Genomic DNA, 12103 nt, shown 5'->3' with positions numbered 1-12103 from the left:
ACTTGAGGGTGACAGACTCTGCGGGAATCACCACTGCTCCAGCAGAACTTTTACACGAGACAGAACCGTCCGTGTAAACGTGGATGCGTTCTTTGTGCTTGTAATGTAAGAATGAAAGCACGGTTTGTTTGAGGGCGAAAGATGACATCTCCGTTTTCTTTTTAATACCGGGAATAACAAGAAGAGCCTGGAGTGGATGGAGGCACCACAGTGGTAGAGATGGTCGTGCTGCAGGAGTGAAGTTCGATGGTAAAGTTCCATGATTGGTGGCAATAATGTTTGCTTTTGCTCTACTTTCCACTTGTACCCACTCCTGCCTTGGCCGCTAATGGGCAGATAAATAAAATAAATAAACGTGCGAACCGCTCCTCACAGCGAATGCCATGCAGGTAGGGCGCGCGAGGCGGACACGTCGCTGAGCAATGCGTGCTCATGAAAAAACTGTCCCCATGGACTGTGGGAATCGATGTTATGCGAATCAGTCTGCAGCAGGATGGCTATCCAGCACCGTTTGGGGTTCTGCAAAGCGTTACCACATGGACCAACGTGCTTGTGTTAAGCGAGCAATTGTGTGTATGACACGAGCGTGCGAATGACGACAGCAGCCAGGTGACGACGACGACGACAATATATAACAGCGACGGCATTAATGGCATGACGACTGATCTTTTTGTACTCCGGCGAAGAAACATTACAATTTCTTTCGCTACAACCAGAGCTGACCCTAACGGCGGTATAAAATGTCGCCCAGTACCTACGTGGCGTTAGCTGCTACGAGGAAATTACTGGGAAAACATCGGCCGATCCAGAAGGCAAGTCTTACAAAGTGTATCAAAGCACTAGCTGACGCGAGGGAAATGTGGAAGAGGCTGGCCCGCTCTCGCAAATCCGCAATCAACTTGTTCCTATGCGACCTGACGTATGTGAAAGGTAGTGGTAATTCTGTGGCCGAACGGAAAGTGGGCGCACGGGCTCTCGCTCGTGCTATGCGACGTGACGATCGCGCACGTAGCCTGAAAGAGTTCGCTTTGGCACGAAAGAAGTATGCTTAGTGACTGACAGCTTCAGGCACTCGTGTTTGTTATTTCTACGACGTTGACTTCATTGTACACATTTTCTTTAAGAGGAAGCTTTAGCTCGGGCCCAACTCCGACGTGGCCTATTCAAATACGTGTAAAACGCAAAAACGCTTTTCTGAGATAACCCCTGGACCGGCTTTAATCAAATTTGTTGCATTTGCGAGAGAGAGTTAAATTATAGTGACTGTTGGAAGCAGAATTTCAATTTAGGGCGTCAATTTTGTTGAAAGAATTTTAAAGAATTCGCTGGTTCGAAAGAAATAGACGCACAATGTTTATAAATTAATATCTCTGCATCAAGAACAGATATCACGGTTCTGTAAACGGCATCCATTAGATCATTCAAAGCGAACAAATTTGATATGTCAATTAATATCTTACGTGAATGCGTTACGTTCTGTACAAGGGTTCTGCAAATGCTGTATTTCCATATTACTCAATTTCTTTAGATTCATGTGTAACATATCAATTTTGTCTGCTTTAGATGTACTATATGAGATGGAATTCACAGAATTGTGGTAGAATTTTTCATTGCTGAGTTACAAAGTTGTAAACTTGATAGTTTCGTTTTCTGAAATTTTTCAATTTTTTCCAATATTTAGTAAAAAATTGACGACATAAATAAAAAATTCGAAATCAACAGTCTCTACATTTTAAGTTTTTCTTTTAAACGCAACAAACCTCGTCAAATTTTGTGCGCTGGTTGCCGAGAAAAACGAATTCTGCTGTTACATGTATTTAGATAGGAGCAGCCGAGCTAAAGCTTCCTCTTAAGTCGCCCACTTAGTGGTCTGCTGAAACCCAGTGTAATAAAGAAGGAAAAAAAAGGAAGGAAAGGAAATATTGTGGCCTAGTGGTTAGAGCATTGTGCTGCGGGACCGAGGTTCGATCCAACTATCGTACTTTTTTTTTTTTTTTAAGAGGCTCGAAACGATGCCTTACAGGAAATGCTTCGCGCTAAAAGACGGCTTCAGCTGCTGTTATTTTTTACCTCTGCGCAAAACTGGCAGTCCGCGCCATCGAGTGGGAAACCAGTTCACTAACAGTAAGAGCACATGCAAAATGGGGGATGCAACTCTCGAGAGCTGACGATTGAGGGCGTTGACTTCGTTCACAAACGCAATCGATCGAATCGAGTTCGCTGTTATAGCCACGTTTTCTTCGAGTTGTTTAAAATGTTTACCACTCAGTTCTTTCTTACCACTCAGTTTCCTTTCTTTCTTCCTTTCTTTCTTTCTTTTTTCTTTCTTTCTTTCTTCTGCAGCGTGGAATGCTCGAGGCCGGCATCGTTGTCTCCAAGGGTTGTCCCAGAACTATGCAGCCTCCGGGATGATGAAACGTACTTCACCGACCCTTGCTTCTCTCCTTCACAGTGTTCCTTTTTTCTTTCTTTCTTTTTTCGAACTATCCCCTTCTTCACCGCCCCGTACGTCTTTCCGTAATTCGATAAAAGCAAAGTGGCCTGAATGCTTTATTACGCTACCGTTGTGAAGTCATTAGGTACATCAGCGACAGCCCGAGAAAATTGCTTTTCAAGGGCAATTAATTACTCTTGAAAAGCAATTTTGCCGTCATGAAGTCTGGCAGACAGTGTAATATAGTGGTATTACATTGTTCCCACACTCTAACACATCGCCCTGTGTCGCATTACTTCATCTGCTTGAGGCAAAGAAAATGTTCGCAGAATTTGGGAACGATATGTTATAGCGGCATCTCGTGCCTTTACCATACCGCATATAATTTACGAATGCGGAATTGCTACTGATGCACGTACTACATATTATCATAGAAAATATACATAGGGTAACCGTGTACACTGCACAAACAATGTAAATTGGAGAAGGAGAAGGGCAGATTTGTAGTCACACGTCTATCAAATTAAGCGTCTGCTTTCATTCTTACATGCAAATCATAAGAAGTATTTTTATGCCATTCCCACTTTTATATCATTCGCAGGGAAGGCATTAGGAACTACGGTATAAAGTAAAATTCAACTCCACCGAAACAGGCCCGAAACGTCAGCGCTGGATAAAGTGACCAGTCTGCAGAATCGAATTGTGGTGAAACTGGTCTATAGAAAAATTTAATTCAGAACTACAACGGAAGAAGTCGGCATCTCGTAATTTGACGGCGTAATTTAGGGACCGAATGCTATAAGTAGGCTGTTTATTTGCAAACCTTCTAACTTAAATTTCCGTTCGAGTATTCCCATATTTTACCGTGTAGACAAGATTTGTCGCCTTCAGACTCTCATATGCTCCGCAAACAAAGAAAGGCATCTGGTCCTTTCGTTCCCTCCTATACGCTGTGATTATCCTTCGTATCGGAGCCAGTGATGAGCAGGTGCCCTTATTTTTAGTTTGCCTTCTTCACCACGGCCACGCTAGTGTCGTCCTCACCTCACCCTCACCTTGTTACCCGACCTCACTCCCTTCCCCCCCCCTTTTCTTTTTGTGATCCATCTATGAACCGACTGCGGTCATCTCTTAGCATGGGATGCTTATGAGGTAGGGCATCCGATTAGAAACTTGGCAGTGTTATCGTATTTACACGAGTGGCCCATTGTCGTATTTTTGCGTTAAAGCTCTGCTGGGTTTTACTGATGCTTGTCTTATAAACGAGGCAGGAAGCGTACAACCGCCAACAATCACAGATGTTATACAATAGGTAGATATCTTACGTTGTGCACACATCAAAACTGAAAGAAATCCGCATCTTTTACGGTTAAACAATAATAAGGACGTCAATTATATCGTAGGTACAGTAGATCACGGTCTGTTTGGCGCTTAACAAACCAAGGTGTCAAACCGAAAAAAAGAACGGTTCGGATTCGCGTTCAAAGCGTTTCGATTTCCGTTTCCATTCAGTTCCACTTCGGAAAATTCAAATAATACAGCGGTTCGCGAACCGGTTCGCGAAACGGTTAGCAACACTGAACTGGTACGGCGCACTCCACTTTAAGCTCCCTCTTGGCGTCACGCGCACGGTGCTACCGACTTGTTCACATGCGTAAGTTTTGTCAGGAGGAGGCAGAGATGGACTCCCTCGAATATGGGGAGACAATTGGCTCGTAAGCGAAACAGGACGCTGCCTGAATTCTGCGTAGAAAAACATCAAGTAACATGATTCCTAACTACAATTTACAGAGCAGTGGCGAATATCCGGCTCACTCTACCGTTCCCGAAAAAATCAGTCGCTGGACACTGAGCGTTTGGAAGGCCCGATAACTCCGAAGCAATAGGATCGAATACCACTGACGCAAGTATAGATGCGCCGCATGATTAGTGAACGACCAGTGCACTGACACCACATTTGTTATCAGTCACGCTGAACTCCAGGTATCACCGCATACGCACGAAAGCAACAGCGCCGAAGCTAGCAGTATGTACTTACAGAGAAAAAAAGGAGGGAAAGGGCACTCTGGGCAACCCCTCCTAGCCGTAACGTGTGACGTCATCACCGTAATCTGACGCGTCTTGCAGTTGGCGATATTCCGCTGCGGCTTTCTTTGAGCCGCGAGCCATGATGCGCATTTTGCTTGCTGTTCCTTTTCTTTTCTACGTGCACAGTCGCGATGTCTCGTTGGCGATTAGCCCCGTTCAACATACTAGACTAATGCTCAAGGCTAGCTGCAAATCTAATTGTGGTCCGCGCATACTGCGAAGCGCAAAATATAAAAGCTTTAGTTTCGATTGCCGGCCGACGACAATTAAAGGCAGGCTTTTGCAGCGATTTCTCTCAACATCGCTTGTAATACATGGCATGGCATATGTTGGAGTCATTTATGAACACTTGTTTGTGCCTAGCGTTCGTTGTTCTACGAGAAAATAAACATACATTCAGCTAAACTCGAACTACGTATACCTTTCAAGCCGTAATACCGCTTTTGATGGTGGACAAAGCAATATATAGTTCTCTTAGTGTCTTTTGAAACGCTGCTGTGATGCAACGAAGATGAAACTATAACAAACGCCGGCATTACTGTATATTTTTTGTTGTAAGTGCTTGGTGCTTTGCCTATCGAATAGTTGGAAATGCACCTACCTCTGTAGAGCTCATCACTTTGTAGTCTTTCCACGGTATTGCCGGTAAGAACGTACCACGGCGGCTGGCTTACTTCGAGAAGGAACACGGGCAGCCGCGGCTCGTTGGCATGACCAGTGGCCTCTCAGGTTCCACAAAGCAGTACCACAACCACACAGTGATCTCAACATCGCGCGCACCAATGACACGTCGTGGTAGCACGGCGCGCCACGATCACAAAAATACGCATTCCCAAGCCGGCGGCTCGTCGCCTACTGCCGGCGGACTACGTAAAGTGACGCTCGTGCCCTCACGCGGAAAGCAAGCAGGCTAATAAAAACTTAGAGCGCTAAAAACACACACGACGTAGAAACAAAAACACACACCACACGCGCTGTTTCTTCTTCTACGTCCTGTGTGTTTTTAGCGCTCGAAGTGTTTATTATAATGCATTAATATTACCAACTAGTCCACCTATCCATCCTTTTCCAAGCAGGCTTTCAGTTACATGTAGGAGGTGCTGCTCGGCTGGCTGTGTGTGACCTTGGTCACAAGGCAGAAAGGAAAAGCTTGCACAGATAGCATAGCACCCGAGGCTTCGCAATGCAGCAAGGGTTTCCCCACTTCCCTTCCAAACCTCCTGCACCGTAGCGCGAAGAGCGGACCCCATTTCAGCTAACTAAGTAAAACGAGGAGCAGAGGAGTAACAAGGGTGGAAGAGTGTCGCGACACGAAGCCGTGAAGTCTAGGCTTAGCGGCGCTTAAAAGATAGAATAAATAATACGTTCTATGAAGGTTACGGATAAAAGTTGAAGGCCTTCCAGATGTCGTCTTAAAGCCACGTTCAACATTAGTTTTCCTACGCAGGAGGTTCATGAGATGAAACTAAAATCGTACATTCGACTTGATGGTTTCCCAGGTTTAGGAATACAATACATACATACAGAATACAACCGCTTTATTCAATTTTTCGCAATGACGCATTTTTCCCACGCTTCGTGTTTATGCTCCTAATGGAGCCTCCTGATAATTATCTGGCACATTTCTCAGCAAAGGGCGCGAGGTTAAATCTGCTCTCGGAGTGACGTTCCTTCTTAAGCCTCTCATGGCGGATATTCACCATTTTAGGAGAAATGTGAGTTGATGGTTGACTTGGGCGTCCTCGCTACTATGCTCAGCGCATTAACGCACTTTCCGGTGGCTATCTATCTATGTATGTTTGTTTGTTTGTTTGTTTGTTTGTTTGTTTGTTTGTTTGTTTGTTTGTTTGTTTGTTTGTTTGTTTGTTTGTTTGTTTGTTTGTTTGTAGCTGTGTGTGTCTGTATTTAACCGTTTTCCCGCCTACCTGGGTCACTGCTTCATGTGCCTGTTACGTCCATGGTCGAATGGTTAGCGTATCGGGCTGCTGTGCTGAGGTAACAGGGTTCGAAACGAGCCATCGGACCAACTTGGGTCACTGAGTATGTGGCAATGTGTACATATATGTGCCGCTCTTCAACGAAGCTCTTTCACCCCGACATGGGTAACTGTAAGATGCGGGACTGGGTATGCACCGCTGTTCGAAGACGCTCTTTGACGGCGACTTGGAGCACTGAGTATGTGCCCCTCGGTCTGTGCTGGTCTTCAATGAACCTGTAGCGCCCCTTGCCTCGGGCGCGGGTCGCAGGCTACAACTCGCTCCGCGTGCAGCGCCCAACAAGGAGGAGGAAGTTAGCTCCCGGCCGCGCAGCGTACGCAATTCGATATAAAAAAATAAAAAGAACAGTTCGAAACCCAACGCTGCCGGAGCTGGGTCTTTCTCGCGTTAGTTCCGGCAGATTTGGTGACCCGGTAAAGAACACGCAGCTCCAACCCTCCGGCATGTATCCTACCGGCTCTACCGCTCTTCCTGCCAGTGACGACGCCCACGAGGTCGCCCGAACTGGCGGTGCTGCGGTTGCCGCGTTCCAACACATCAACCTGCCACCATTGCGGCCCAACAGCTACAGCACCTGGCTCCTGAAGGTCGAGGTGCACTTTGACCTCCAGCATATCATCAGTCAACATACTAAGTTCTTATATCCGGTGTGCTCTTTACCTCCGGACGTCGCCGAGGATTTAGTGGACGTTATCACCTCGCCGTACCCGACCCATCCCATCGACACGTTAACGGCGACGGCTGTCCAAGTACAGCAGACTACAGCAGCTCCTCACAGCTACGGAGCTCGGTGACAGTAGCCCTTGACAGCTACTTCGACGCATGCGCCAGCTTCTTGGCGGAGTCTCCGCCTTTCAGCAGAACAAGCTTATTCGTGAGTTGTTCCTCCAGCGCCTCCCGCAGAACATGGTCCCAATTCTCGTGGCTGCGCGTGATGTGCCATTAGACAAGCTCGCTGAACTGGTTGACCGAGTTGCGGACTGCTAGCGGGCCCCTAGCCTCAGCGCTGTTACGACTCCGCCTGCGGCTGCTGCCTCAGCCCCTACGCTCGCGAACATAGAGGGCCGACTGGACGCCCTTGTCAGACGTCTCGATGACCTCGCACCTTTCTCACGCCGATGTTCGTCGAGGTTCAGGTCCCGCAGTCTCTCCCCGGCACCCCCGCGCTCTCCAGAGTTTCAACCATCCGACGCGCGACGCGACAGCTCGTCTTCGGCTGTGTGCTAGTACCACCGCGTATTCCGCACCTCTGCTCGCATGTGCACCCGTCCGTGCTCCTGATCGGGAAATACAGCGACCGGCCACTGATGGCGGCAAGTGGTACTGGTCGAAGGACATGCCGCTTATTCTACGTTTCTGACAAGATCAGTGGCGCTCGCTTCCTTGTCGACACAGGAGCCCACGTTAGCGTCATACCGGCCTCTTGTGCAGATCGCCGTCATAACGAACAGACCTGCCCGCCCCAAGCGATAAACAACTCCACCATCCACACATACGGCCAACGGCGTCTTACATTAACCTTGGATTGCGCCGTACGTTTCGCTGGATTTTCATTCTTGCTGATGTCTCGCAAGCTGTTCTCAGTGCTGACTTCCTCAGTTTGTTCAACCTTGCGGTAGACATGCATGCTCATCGCGTCATCAATCTCGGCACGCGCGTCTCCATCAACGGTGTACTCAGCACCACCTCGCCGACGGGGCTTCGAGCTCTCGCACCCGCTTCGCCGTGAACAAAAATCCTTGCTGATTTTCCCTACCTTGCGGAGCCGCATACCAAAGAGTCATCGGTGAAGCATTCGATCACTCACCACATCGTGACCACTGAACCCCCCGTCTTCACTGGGCCCGCCGACTGTCTGGAGACCGCCTCGCCGATGCTCGCCACGAGTTTGAACACATGCTTGAACTCGACATTGTGCGACCTTCCTCAAGCAACTGGGCATCGCCACTCCACATGGTGCCAAAGAAAGATCCTGGCGATTGGAGACCATGTGGGGATTACCCGCTCTGAACGCCCACGCCTTACCAGACCGCTATCCACTTCCTCGCATACAAAACTTCACATCGAATTTGGCTGGGTGCACGATCTTCTCTAAAACTGACTTAGTAAACGCTTATCATCAAATTCCTGTAGAACTCGCTGACGTTCTGAAGACGGTCATTACCACCCCTTTCGGCCTCTTCGAGTATGTGAGGGTACCTTTTGGATTGAGCGCCACTGCACAGACTTTTAAGCGCACTATTAACGAGGTCACGCGAGGACTCGACTTCGTATTCGCCTATCTTGATGATCTCCTCGTCGCAAGCTCATTCAGCCCCGAGCATCAAGCTCACCTGCGCGCCCGTTTCCAATGACTTGATGATTACGGTCTTATCATTAATCAGAACAAGTGCCTCTTCGGGGTCGCTACCATTGAGTTCTTAGGCCACCTTGTCACCCCACAAGGTATGCGGCCTCTCGCCAGCAAAGTGAAGGCGATTCAAGACTTTCCACCCCCGACTTCATTAAAAAGACTCAGAGAAGTCCTGGGCCTACTGAACCTTCATCGCCGCTTTCTTCCGAAGTGTGCCAATTTCCTGAAGCCTCTGAGTGACCTACTGGCTCCGCATCCCTGCCCTTCCCTGAGTGCCCGCTTCCGTTTTCTTCCTCATTGATAACGCGCGAGACATCCATTGGTATTCCTCGACCCTTCATGCCTTTGGCTTGGGCGCCAACTTGGATCACTGTACATGTGCCAGCAGGTGTGTGCTGCTCTTCAATGAACGTCTTTGATGGTTGGCTAACTAGGTATGTGATACTGGGAATGTGCCGCTCTACTATGACGAAAAAGGTTAAGTTTCTCCGATCATGAGTGGAATTGAGCCCACGACACAAGGGTTTCTCAAGGACAGCAACACGACGCATTAGCAGGCTGCGCCACAAGTGCACTCGGTATGTGCCAATTTTCAACAAATGCCTTGCACGCCAACGCTTTAGCGAGCTGCGCCATGAATGCATTGGGTATGTGCCACTGTTCAATGAACCTCTCGCCAGCTTGAGCCACTGAGCATGTCCCACTGAGTGTGGAGCATGCGAAGAAACAATTCTCAGCGTTCGCAAGCGCTGGCGCGCCACACTTATCGTCTCGGAGACCACGCGCGGACTTCTCGGCAGTACCACTAGATGGCGCAGCGTGTTCGGAAAGAAGCACGAGATAGGATAGATTACAGCATGACGTGTTTCTCAGCGTTCACACGTACCGGCACGCCATGCATTTCGGAGGCTACATGCAGGCTTCGGGACGATGGTGCTAGATGGCGCCGAGTGTTCTTAGGGAAGCGCGAAAGAGGAGTCCCCCTACAGTACACGCCTCATATATGATACGTTGCGTAGCTATATAAATTCAATGCTAACGAATCACCGTCGACAGTCATGGTGAGATGGGTTCTGCCGCTACTTTTTTGACTCAGAGAAAGGCAGTTTACTTATTGCATGACCGTCTAAGAATGTTTGAGAAGGGTTTAGCGACAGCGGAGAGAGAAGCGAATGAAATGTAACCAAGCTGTGGTTCGAGGGGGTGGGCCACCCTACCCGTAGCAGTCTCTCTGCTATTTGCCTCGACCAGCGTCCGCAAGCGACGTTCTACTCTGCTTCTACCATGTGATGTTTACGTCATGCCTTTGCCTCTTTTTCCTTTCAGCTTCCTTCTTGTAGCGTGGCACAATTAACGACGCTCATTTTGCGTCCTTCTAATTACAGGGATCTGGATACTGCTAGTTATTTGTGCGGTGCGTGTGATATAAAGTCGTCGCCGAGTACCTTCTGTGGCCTCCCTTTTGCTGGCGAAGACAGTGCCTCATCCTAAAAAAGCACGCGGGCTTTCTTTTGAATTTTCCGATGTTTTCTCGCCGTGGGGTCATTCCACGCCAAAGTCACCAGCCGGAAACTTGAACCTCTCCGTTTTTTATTTCATTGTGAGCATTTAGCAAGTCTAAAGAAATGCATTCCCAGAATATCTTGAGCACAAAAAATAGTTGTCTGCCTGAGCGCCATTTGACTTTTACCCTTTAAAAGAGAAACATGATGTACAAGAAAAAATCGCAAATATAACGAACTTGGGGTGGGGTGAGGCGTTTTATTTGGCCCAAAATATCGATTTTTTTTAGTTTGCTTTCCTTAGATAACACATGTACTTAGCTTTCAAAAAAGTGAGTAACACTTCAGTTTACACGACTTCTAACATATTTATTCAGTTCATTCTAATTGTCACGTCAAGCTGAAAGTGTACATGCCTCGTCGTGAAGTTCCGATTTTGTAAGAAGGTTTCATTACCCAAAAACGACTTGTGTTTGACACAATTTTTGGCTTTCGTTTCACGACTTTTGTTTATTGAGGCGCGCGCTGTTCGCAGGGTACGTCGGGTGCTCAAAGATCAATTTGGTGCCTTCCTCGGGGTTGCTGATGGGTAAGAAGCAAGGAATGGCACGAAAACTTTTCTGGCAAGCGCTGCAATTTAAGCGTGCTAAACTACCTAGTGGTCACTATAAGAATGTGTGTGCTTGCAAACAAATATGCAGCCTCAGAACTGAGGGATGAAGACATAGAGGTAATGAATGAAACCGCAACTATAGGCTGGCTTGAGAAGCAGCAAATGAAGTGGGAGGTAAGGCACCAAGACAACCAGTACGTAAGCTTTTCCATGTAACGAAGGACCTAATAAAGAAATGACAAAGAATGAAAGTGTCCAACTCAAGAGAGATAGAATTCGCGGAATTGTCAAAACTGATCAACAAGGAGAAAGTAAGGGATATTCGGAATTGTAACGCGAGAGAGACAGAAGGAGCTGTAAAAAAATGGACGCAGCATGAAATTAGTGAGAAGAAAATCTCATGTCATTTTCATTTTATTACCTTACGGACCCACGAGAGGTATTACTTAAGGGGTCGGTACATATATTTTGGTGAGCAAGTGTTAACACAACGAAACATGACTGGTAACATAATTGGCAAAGTTGGATGAGCACGTGATGGCTGCGATGTCGTTGGGTAGGTCGTTCTAGTCTGCTGCAGTACGGGAAAAGAATGATGCGGCAAAGGTGGTAGTTCCGGCACGAGGTCGGGAAATTTGAAGCGGATGACAAGCGCGATGAGATACGCGGGCTGGAGGGACAATGTAGGGTGCGCGGCCTAGTGAACTATGGAAAAATTTATGAAACAAGCAAAGGCTGGCAATGCGGCGACGAAGTGATAAGGGCAATAAGTCGGATTCAGTTTTCAAAGCTGACACACTGATCTCTTAAGAATATGATGATGGATGAATCTGCTGCTCTGTTTTGGACTGATTCGAGTGCATATATAGGGTAAGCTTGGTGCGGTTTCCAAATGGGTGAGGCATATTCTAATTTTGGTCTGACAAGGGATTTGCACACTAATAATTTCACATGTTTAGGGGCTTGGCGGAGGATCTAGCATAGGACAAGCCAAGATGTATACATTGAAAGATAAGCTATCTAATCTCATCAGCAATTTCGAAGATATAGTAAAAGCAGCGGAAGAATTCTATACTGACCTGTACAGTACCCAGAGCAGTCACGATACCTCCATTC

General features: G+C 47.5%; 1 long non-coding RNA gene across 1 annotated transcript in view; it reads right to left on the bottom strand.

The window, feature by feature from the left end:
* Window positions 1-5360, bottom strand: part of LOC129380516 (uncharacterized) — an 85320-nt gene extending 79960 nt beyond the window's left edge. The window contains exon 1 of the long non-coding RNA XR_008608625.2: window positions 5124-5360. This is a non-coding gene — a long non-coding RNA (uncharacterized lncRNA). The remainder of the gene's footprint in view (window positions 1-5123) is intronic.
* Between the last annotated feature and the right edge of the window lie 6743 nt (window positions 5361-12103).

Source organism: Dermacentor andersoni, chromosome 1, assembly GCF_023375885.2.
Source record: "Dermacentor andersoni chromosome 1, qqDerAnde1_hic_scaffold, whole genome shotgun sequence".
Lineage (NCBI taxonomy): Eukaryota > Metazoa > Arthropoda > Arachnida > Ixodida > Ixodidae > Dermacentor > Dermacentor andersoni.
Note: the sequence above shows the minus strand (reverse complement) of the source record. Positions and strands in the feature narration are given on the sequence as shown.